The sequence below is a fragment of the Eschscholzia californica genome, unplaced genomic scaffold (assembly GCF_041429995.1).
Source record: "Eschscholzia californica isolate CP2 unplaced genomic scaffold, dmEscCali1.0.p SCAF_1, whole genome shotgun sequence".
NCBI classification, from domain to species: domain Eukaryota; kingdom Viridiplantae; phylum Streptophyta; class Magnoliopsida; order Ranunculales; family Papaveraceae; genus Eschscholzia; species Eschscholzia californica.
In genome coordinates, this window is record NW_028238198.1 from 25,045,780 (window position 1) to 25,056,420 (window position 10,641).

A 10,641-nucleotide genomic window follows, 5' to 3' on the forward strand; every position below is an offset into this window, starting at 1 on the left:
AAATAGGGGCGAGGCCCCCGAGGGGTCTGCGAGGGCATGTGCCTCCACAGGGCCAAATGTGAGAAAACCTCACTACCACCTCCAACCCTTCCTGCACCTAATCCAAATCCAATCAACCATGTTCTCGTATTTAGAATCAAATCAATTTCAATAAACGGAAGCACATCTGCCCGCGAAGGAAATCTCTAAACCCATCTCACCCAATAAACCTTATCTACGCTGCTTCGATTTGTAATGACATAAAACAAACTTTTTTGTAGTTAGATGAGAAAACTGATTTCTCGCTTATTATTCCAAAACACTTTCTCTCTCCTTTCTTATCGGATGAGTCTCACATCCCCCAATTTTTTCTTTCTCCGGACTTTCTCACTCTTTCTCAGATTCTCTGGATCGACTCCCTCTCTCTAAAATTCATCTAATATTTAAAGGAACAATCATATCTTAGAACCCTAGCCTCCATGAAAGAAATTTGAAAAATCCAAATTGAAAAAGCGTGGCCAAAAGTTATCAAAAAAGTGTTGTTAAAATTGACCATAAAAGTATCCTCAAAGGTACTGAAAGTGTTGTTGAAACTAGTGTAAGGCTAAAATGTTGTTGAATAACCCAAAACATTGCAGAAATTGACCCCAAAAGTATAGCCGAAAGTTACCTCAATTACCTCGCCAGTAGTGACTCGGTAAAACGTCATCAAAAGTGACACCAAATGTGATATAAGCTAGTGAACTCTCTGGCTATGGTTGGTGCGCGGGAATGGAATGTCATTCCCGGGATCACATTCCCGTAATGTGATTTCCTGGAATCATATTAGTTTGGTTTAATGTTTGGTTCGACCAGGAATAGAAATTCCATTTCCGATAGATTCCTAACTTGTTGTTTGGTTTGTAAAGGAATAGGAATGAAATTTTTTATGAAAGTCATGTTATATCCTTTTACTTAAACTACATGAATTATAGGTCAACTTTGTTATATATATTTAATTAGTATTATCTATTCAAATTTATAGATATGAAATAGTAACGTAATACAGTAATTTAAATTGTATTTAAAGATTTATTTAAATAAATGAGGTCTCGGCAATTTTTTTTTTAAACGTTATGAATCATTTTTTAATGAACAAAGAGTGAGAGAGAAGAAAAAAAAAGTTGAGATGTGGAGAGAGAGAGAGGGATAGTTACGTTCGAGCGAGAGAGAGAGAGAGATGGTGGGAGAGAGAATGTGTTGGTGGTGGTTGAACCCCTAGGTTTTTAATTTTTTAGTTAAAATATAATGAGAATGACGATTTTAATATTAGTCATTCCAATATTTATCAAGGATTATTTTGTCAAGAAGTATTAAATCAAACAATCCCGGGAATGGGAATCACAAACTCACCCCCCTACTTGGGTTTGCTATAACCCGCGAGGCAAACAGTAGTCCGGAATATGATTCCCAAGAATCACATTCCACTCCCACGAGATTCACTTTTTGGGGAAAGTTGGCGGAAAAGAGGGGCAGGTGATCTTACTTTCTTTTTTCTCCTCTAGTTTGTCAATCAAACACGCAAAAAGTTTCTATTTAAAAAAAGAAATATATATTTCCTGAAAAAATAGTCTATCAAACACACCCTAAAAAGTTAGTCCCCACCCTCTTGTTACCAAGGCATTACCGGGGTGCCCCAATCCTCATATGAGGTAAACTTGGTAATAAATCAAGCATAACAATCGTTAGATTTCTTAAATAATTGCAGCGGAGATTTGTTCGCTAATTACACAACACAATGGATCTTAAGTTTCACCTAACAATCCTGATATCCTGTCCAATCCTACTCCGACTGAATTCCAATAAAAGTATGTGGACAAACAAGATTTAGAGTTAGTATTTGATAAGAATGTGTAATGTGTTTGTTATACTTTTATCTCATCCTATATCCCAATGAAAACTCACGTACGAATCATAAACTAACATTGATCTCTCGTAGACGGCAGACCCGTGGAAGGCCCAGTGCGGGCAGAGCGACTCCACTGGGCCCCCCACCATTTGGGCAGTGGCGTATCCAGGATTTACTTTGAGGGGGGTCTAAATAATCTCTATTAAAATTATAATAGAAATTTAAGCAAATAATAATGTCAGAAACTAGTCTTTCAAGTTAGAAAATTCGAAATTATGAGATTTGATGATTAGTTAGGATATATCTATAAACTAGTCTTTCTAAAGTTAGAAAATTCGAAAATCGGCTTGGAAAATTCGGCCAATTTCAGAAATCCTAAAAATTCAAATTCATCCACCACAAAAATAGGACTATGAGTCTTGAACCCGTGACCTAACCCTTCGGATTTGGTATCCAGAACTAACCACAGCGCCAAGATTCAATTTCTGTTGGTTAATGCACAAAATTTGATTTATTACTCCTCTTTCCAAGAAAACAAAGAAAAAATGACTGAGGGTGGTCTCGAACCCCCGCATCATTTAGGACGCTGCCCAACCCTTCATCCACTGAGCTAGTGATGAGTACTATTATAAGGAGCAACCTGAATCTATATACGCTATTAGGATATATATATATATATATATATATATATATATATTAATACATGTCGTATATTAAACCGTACAAGTTGAGAGGGGTCTATAGACCCCCCTAGACCATACATGGATCCGCCACTGATTTGGGGCCCATTTCTCTTATAGACCTGATTAACGCACTATATAGATATAGTTATAGAATCAAACAGTTAAGCCTCTTAGCTCAACTGGAAACCATTCTCATTTCCATGTCAGTGGCTCGGGTTTAAGACCCCTGGCCTCCTAATCACTTTTATATTTTCTCTAGAAGTACAATTGTTAAGTAACTCTTAATTTCTACTCCATTACATTTTTTTAACGTTTTTTTTTCTGAATAAATTGTTTTCATTCCCCCTAGTCATATTTAATAACTTGTAAACAAGTATTCAATACGATATCATATCAACAAAAAAAAATACGAAGTTTTCAATACAATATATTAAAGTGCAAACAATAATAAACGTACAATCTTTGTTTTTTGATGAATAGGCTTTTGCCTAATTTATTAATTAATTTCAGAGGTTACAAGATTGAGTTTAACTAACTCAAAACCAGTTACATTACTAGGATCAGGGAAATTCCCTATCCACCTCTTATTTAATCTATTATCGAAAGCAAAATCTGCAAGATTATGAGCCACTTGATTGGCTTGTCTTGGACAATGTTGGAATCTGATAAATAAACGTACAATCGAGGACATAATAAATTATCATGCACTCTAATTCACCTATGATTTTCATATAGATGTTAAATTATCTTGCACTCTGATTAACTTTTATTTGTAATTTTTTTATTGTACGGAAAATTCGTATTCAAATTTGACACAGGGTCCCTAAATTCTCAGCCACGGTCCTGGTAGACGGTAAAAGATTTACCGGTCTATGGGTACCTCAACGTAGAATTTTTCTATTTTTCTTTGAGAACCGATTACATTGTCGTTACAATTGGCATTGAATACATCAAAGATGTGATAAGCTTTCTATCCGCCCACTCAAACTCTAACATGACCTGACCTATAGCCCACTCAAACTCTAACATAACATGGCCTATAGCGCAACTACACTACACTATTTATACCCTAATAATCCCAATTCAAATAACCAAAGATTCCATCTTCTCTGGGATTCGAACCTGGGACCTCGAAGGATTTCTGGAGTTTATGTCAACACCTTGGAACCACTTAGCTACCAACGGTTGACTAGAATTTTTGTATTTGAAAAGCTTGAAAAGAAGAAGATAAAATCTGTATTCCTATTTGACTTCTTACCTAAAAACACAGATAATGTCTTCCCCAGATCAAAGATCACCAACGAGGTCAATAGCTCAATACGGTTCAAATGTATTCAAAATTCAGTTAGTACTCAATAAGATCCAACGGTCCTTATTCAAAGAGTATAGTCAACTTGAGCTGATAATAATCCAGAACCAAGCATCTTTGTGGTTTTGATTGATGTTTGGACCCACAGAAAACCAAAATCCATGAAAAGAACCCTAAAAAGAGAAAAAGAGATTGACCCTCCTCAATTTTGTCTTTCAGATTTTATAGAAGAAGGAGAAATCTTCTTCATGCATGCAACTCTTAATTTCCTCTTTTGACCCTTATTTTCAATCTTCTCTGCTGATTCATTCAATTTCTCAAAATGGGTTTTTGTTATTTTTGTCTTTCATCTATCTATTCAGTAGTAATTTGAAGTTTCAATTTAATGGCGGTTTCAGATATAGAAGCTGTTTTGAATTTCTTGAGAAAAAATGGGTTGTTAGAAGAAATAGAGAATATAATTTCGTTTGATTTTGAGAAATTTCAGTCTCCGATTAATCCGACACTTCCTCCTGTTAGAATTGTATTGGGTCAAAGTAAATTGGGGATTTCTGATAATGTTCTTGCCTGTTCTAGTTCCAGCTCTGATGATTTCATAAGCTTAGGTTCTTCTTGTATGAAATTTTTTTCTCCTTCCGTTATTCAACTTTAAATTCAAGGGTTTGCAGTTACTGGGTTTAGGAGAAAAATGTCATCTTTTGAATCTGTTTTAGCTGATAATTTCTGCTATTACAAGTTGTTTTGTACTAATTTGAATTGTTATTCGTTGACATTCAATTTGTAGAGTTTGGAAGTAATTAATTAATTTGTTAATATTGATGTTTTATATTTGTATTCAAAAACAGGATTCACTAATCCATATGGGTTGCCCTCGACAAATCAGACTAATAAATCAGATGATAGTTCATCTGATGGATTATCTCAATTCGGTGCTGCTCGTAATTACCCTGACTCTGATATGTTGAATGATATGTTTTATGTGATGAAAAAGATGAGGACTATTTCGATAAAGATTTCGTTAGTTGACGAAGTGAGGATAAGTTTATAACAACCCCAAATGCCATTGAGCAATATGAGAGTTCATCTCTATTGACTTATGCATCAGAAGGATTCCATTCTGTGACGGGTATTAACGGAACAAGCAAGTCTGTTAGAGAAGACGATGGTGTTATTGGAGTGTTAGCATAAGTGTTAGCATAACTTTAGTTGTTTCTTCTATAGGCACTCCTGTTAGTGTTCTGTTAGTGTTAGTTAAACATAACAGAATTTATCTTCTCTTCTCTCTCTATAACAAACTCTATAAACACTATAAATAGAGTAGAGATGTAAACTTGTGATTAAGAAATAATACACAATCTCATTACTACTGAAATTTCTCTCTCTTAGGGTTTCTATCATGGTATCAGAGGACCCAGCCAATATTATATCATCCACATATAGAAGTAACACCAATGTATCAACACCCAATCTATATACAAACAAGGAGTGATCAGTAGAGCTCTTTTGAAAACCATAATCCAAAAGAAAGTCAGCAAATTTGGTGAACCAAGCTCTAGGAGCCTGTTTCAGGCCATATAATGACTTCTTCAAGTGACACACATAATCCTTCTTTGAGATGTCTATAAAACCAGGAGGCTGTTTCATAAAAACATCTTCTTCAAGATTCCCATGTAAGAAGGCATTAGACACATCAAGTTGTTTGATGGACCAGCCTTTGGTAACAGCAACTGTGAGAACAGACCTTATGGTAGTTGGTTTAACAACTGGACTAAATGTCTCAAAATAGTCTAGCCCATCTAGCTGATGAAATCCCTTAGCCACTAGCCTGACTTTGTACCTCTCAATGCTCCCATCAGCCTTAAGTTTAGTTTTGAACACCCACTTACATCCTAGAATGTTCATAGAGGATGTTGCTGGTACCAACACCCATGTGTCATTCTGTTTTAAAGCACTAATCTCCTCAGACATAGCCTGACACCATTCAGGAACCTTAGATGCTTGTGTGAATGATGTAGGATCAGGGGTATGTTCTAATAATGCCATATATGTCTCAGAGAGAGGATGACACACTGAGAAATTAGCAACATAGTCAAGTAGATATTTGGGTCTATGTATAGCTCTAGTGATCATAGGATGTGCAGAAGTAACAGGGAGCACAATATCATCTTGTACCAATTGAGTGGACATATCAATAGGGGTACTAGAAGAAGAAGCTACCTGAGATGAAGAAGGAACTACTACCTCTGGCTGAAGAGAACCAACCACCACTTCTGGCTCAACTGCAATAGGAATATCAGGTTGAAAGTCTAACACCACTGGAGATGAAATGGGAAGCTCAGCAGATGAAGAGGATGAAGGAACCTCCTTGAAAGGAAAGCATTCTTCATCAAACATAACATGTCTAGAGATGTGCACCTTGTTTGTTACCAAGTCCAAACATTTAAAACCTTTATGTAGAGAGCTAATACCCAAGTACACACACTTAGTAGACTTAGGACTTAGCTTATCTTGTCTCACAGCAGATAGATGAGGGAAACAAGCTGAACCAAAGACCTTCATAGAAGTATAATTTGGTACCCTATGGAATAACATTTCAAAGGGAGAAGCACCATTATGTAGCTTGGTTGGAAGTCTATTAATGATATGAGTTGCAGCAGCAAAAGAGTCAAACCAAAACCTTTTTGGAACAGAAGCTTCAAACCTTAATGTGTTACCCATCTCTGTAATTTGTCTATTCTTTCTCTCAGCTCGACCATTCTGCTGAGGAGTATATGGACATGAAATTCATAGGAGAATACCAGATTCTGGAATTTCTATTTTACCAGGTGATCTTTCACATTTAACTGCCTTCTGTGATTCAGATTGGGCAGGTTGTCCGGATTCCAGAAGATCAACCAGTGGTTATGGTGTTTTTCTTGGGTCTACCTTAGTGGCCTGGTCCTCTAAGAAGCAGCCTACTGTGGCTCGGTCGAGCACAGAAGTTGAATACAAATCAATGGCAGTGGCTACTTCAGAATTGCTATGGATTTATTATGTTCTTGAAGAATTAGGCATTCCTTTATCACTTCCTATGGTTCTGAAATGTGATAATATGGGAGCAAAACATTTGGCTATGAACCCTGTTTTCCATGCTCGCACCAAGCATGTTGAAATAGATTATCATTTTGTTCGAGAATTGGTTGCTAATGGTGTTATTCGTGTGGATTTCATTCCTTCCTCTGCTCAGCTTGCTGATGTTTTCACAAAGGGACTGTCTGATCCACTTTACTCTCATCTTCTTTCCAATCTTATGCTTCGAAGCTCTGCCTCAGATTGAGGGGGAATGTTAGAGAAGACGATGGTGTTATTGGAGTGTTAGCATAAGTGTTAGCATAACTTTAGTAGTTTCTTCTATAGGCACTCCTGTTAGTGTTCTGTTAGTGTTAGTTAAACATAACAGAATTTATCTTCTCTTTTCTCTCTCTATAACAAACTCTATAAACACTATAAATAGAGTAGAGATGTAAACTTGTGATTAAGAAATAATACACAATCTCATTACTACTGAAATTTCTCTCTCTTAGGGTTTCTATCAAAGTCACTTTTTCTTAGTAATAATTCAGTAGATGATGTTGATGACATCTTCCTGAAAGATTGTTATCATTTGTATGAAACTTCCCAACTCGAAAATGGCATCAAATCTGAGACAGAGGGTGGAACCGAAAGTAATCTGTTGGTTCCGATTTATGGTTGTTGTATTGGACTAGAAGGGTTTAATGTCGAAGAGTCAGAGGATGGAAACCACCTAAAAATTGTGAAAGAACCCAACCTGATCGATATTGGTGAAACTGAAAGCCTCCTGGTAGGGATTTTACTTTAGAAAATAAAATTTTAGGATATGGCAATCCCTCCATTGACAAGGAGTCCGCTAATTTTGATAGTAAAAACTTAGAAAAGGAATCTGGTTTGGGAATTAAAGTTTGTGAGCAACCCTCCGAACCAATCGAAGATGATTGCTTTGAAATAGATGATAGTTTATTAATGGCTGAAGAAGCCCATGATGCTCAAGTTGTCGGTGAAGGAGAATATTGCAGTACTGAAAATGACCTGCCAATATATGAAGCCCTTGAGGATGAATACGAAGTATTCGATCTGAGAATTATTCATCGAAAAAATAGGTAAGAATTCAAACATTAGACCAGATAATGAAAGTTTAATGTTATTCAATTTGCAACCCAAATTTCAGTACAACCTTGTATAACTTATTTGAATTTTTGCTTCCAACCTTCAATCTATCTACTTGGTCAGATTCTTCTATAATTTTCTTGTACCAGTATATTTAATGGATAATTTACAGGACGGGTTTTGAAGCGAGCAAAGATCTGCCTATTGTTTTGAATACTATCTTAGCCGGCAGATATTATGTTACAGAATACCTTGGTTCAGCTGCTTTTAGTAAGGTTGTCCAGGCACATGACATACAGATGGGAATAGACGTCTGCCTGAAAATAATAAAAAACGATAAGGATTTTTTCGATCAGAGTATAGATGAGATCAAGCTGCTAAAGCTTATCAACAAGCACGATCCTTCAGACAAACACCATATTTTGCAACTATATGACTATTTCTATCATCAGGTACTAAAAAAACTTTTTCAATAGAGTAATAAATCATCACATGTCGAAAATATAAGTAGCATTTCATTATGGTTATATATATATATATATATATATATATATATATATATATATATATATATCCTTAGGTGATATCGGGAGAACTTCGTGAAACTCGTTAGCTGATATTTGAGGGTTCTGAATTTTGTGCAGGAGCATCTTTTTATTGTCTGTGAACTTCTCCGAACAAACTTATATGAATTCCAAAAATTTAATCGGGATTCTGGTGCAGAGGTTTATTTTACACTACCCAGGTTGCAGGTTTGTTCAAAACAATATTCGTACTTCCAATTTTAGGCATAGCCTCTGTTTAATTCTCCGTCATAGGTCAACCGTCTTGCTTGCTGAATTCGTGTTATTAATTAGCTGGTTATCCCTTTTTCCAGAGTATTACTCGGCAATGTTTAGAGGTGTTAGAATTCTTGCATCAATTGGGAATCATCCATTCTGACCTAAAGCCGGAAAATATTCTTATCAAAAGTTATAGCAGATGAAAGATAAAAGTTATTGATCTTGGGAGTAATTGTTTTCGATCAGACAACTTGAACTTATATGTGCAGTCTCGCTCCTATAGAGCCCCAGAAGTTCTCCTCGGTCTTCCGTATGACGAAAAGATCGACCTATGGTCTCTTGGTTGTATCTTGGCTGACCTCTCTTCTGGACATGTAAGTTCTTAGTATCTTTCCTCATGAACTCTGCTTAATTCTCCGTCATATCGTTGAAGATTTTTTATAGCTGAACCCAAGCAAATGAAATAAGACTTCCATTTGTGATTCCCAAACTGTTACTTTTAGGCCTTTTGATATTCCTTCACCGACCAACTAGCTCTTAGGATTTGGGAGACTAAGGCAATAGAGAGATGCATTATTGATCATGTATATATTCTTCCTTGTGATTTCGTCTGGTGTTCCTAACAGGTGCTCTTCCCGAACGAGGTATTGGTAATAATCCTTGCACGGATTATCGGGATGCTTGGTCCTATTGATATGAAGATGTTAGTAAACGGGCAGGAAACAGACAAATACTTCACGAAAGAATATGATTTATATCATATGAATGAGGTTTCTTTACAATCTTTTACTTATTTCGAATCAAACCGAGATATTAAGATGAACGTTCTTATACGAGTTTTAGTTTTATTTGTTGATTTGGTTCCACCATTAAACTCCCAAAAGCGAAGCCTTAAAGTAGTGCGGATTTCATATATAAAGTTATGTTCTCATTTCACGAAACAAACCAATTAGAGTATATAATTCCAGACGAATCATCATTGGAGCATCAACTAGAGGTTATCGATATCAGATTTATCGAGTTCATCAAGGAATTGCTCGAAACGAATCCAAGGAGGCGCCCATCTGCAAGTGAAGCACTGAAGCATCCATGGCTCTCGTACCATTACGAGTAAAGTTGTTTCCCTAATATCAAGCTAATAAGCAGGGGATTTTTTCGGCACACCATTTGAGTATGTCTATCTTGTTCAGGTTTTTTTATTTGTGATATATGAATGTATAGTTTTTGTTTTCTTTTTTGGCGTACTTCACGTGAAGTTCACGTAGTGGTAATAACTTCCTTCTTGTTTTATTTATCTTCATTACTTCCTCTTTGTCACATCCGTATGTATGAAGACTATTAGTTCACTAGTCATATCTTCCTTTCGAAAAGGTGACTTTGTCAAATAGTCCTCTTGAACAAAATTCACATGTGTCGTATGATTCTAAATTATTGGACTTAAAAGTCCATACCAATGGATCTTCTTCATGTGTCTTATGTCAATTTGACGCAATGACAAAACCAGAGTTGACCGGTTTGAATCCTTTGATTATATCCTATAGTATCATTGTTAACGTTTTAGTTTTCCTAGAACCGACTTTGTTAATTTAGTACTGATTTGAAACATTTGATGTTTCTAGAAGAACATAATAACACTTATTAAGTTCTAAGCTAGATCAGTGTCTAAACGAAGACTTTTGATCCCTTTCAGCATCCTTAGCAATTACTTGCTTCTGCTCCCTCTTGGATCCTTTCTCCTTTTAGTCAATTATGTAATTCCCTTGAGCTCCCACTGAGCCGCACATCCCGTTTCAAACACCTGATGAAGGAAGTCTATAATACTTGCCAAATTAACTT

The 10,641-nt window shown here is 36.0% G+C and overlaps 1 pseudogene; it reads left to right on the forward strand.

The window, feature by feature from the left end:
- Positions 1-4,244: 4,244 nt before the first annotated feature.
- LOC147565416 (uncharacterized) lies at positions 4,245-9,919 on the forward strand (annotated as a pseudogene).
- Positions 9,920-10,641: the final 722 nt, after the last annotated feature.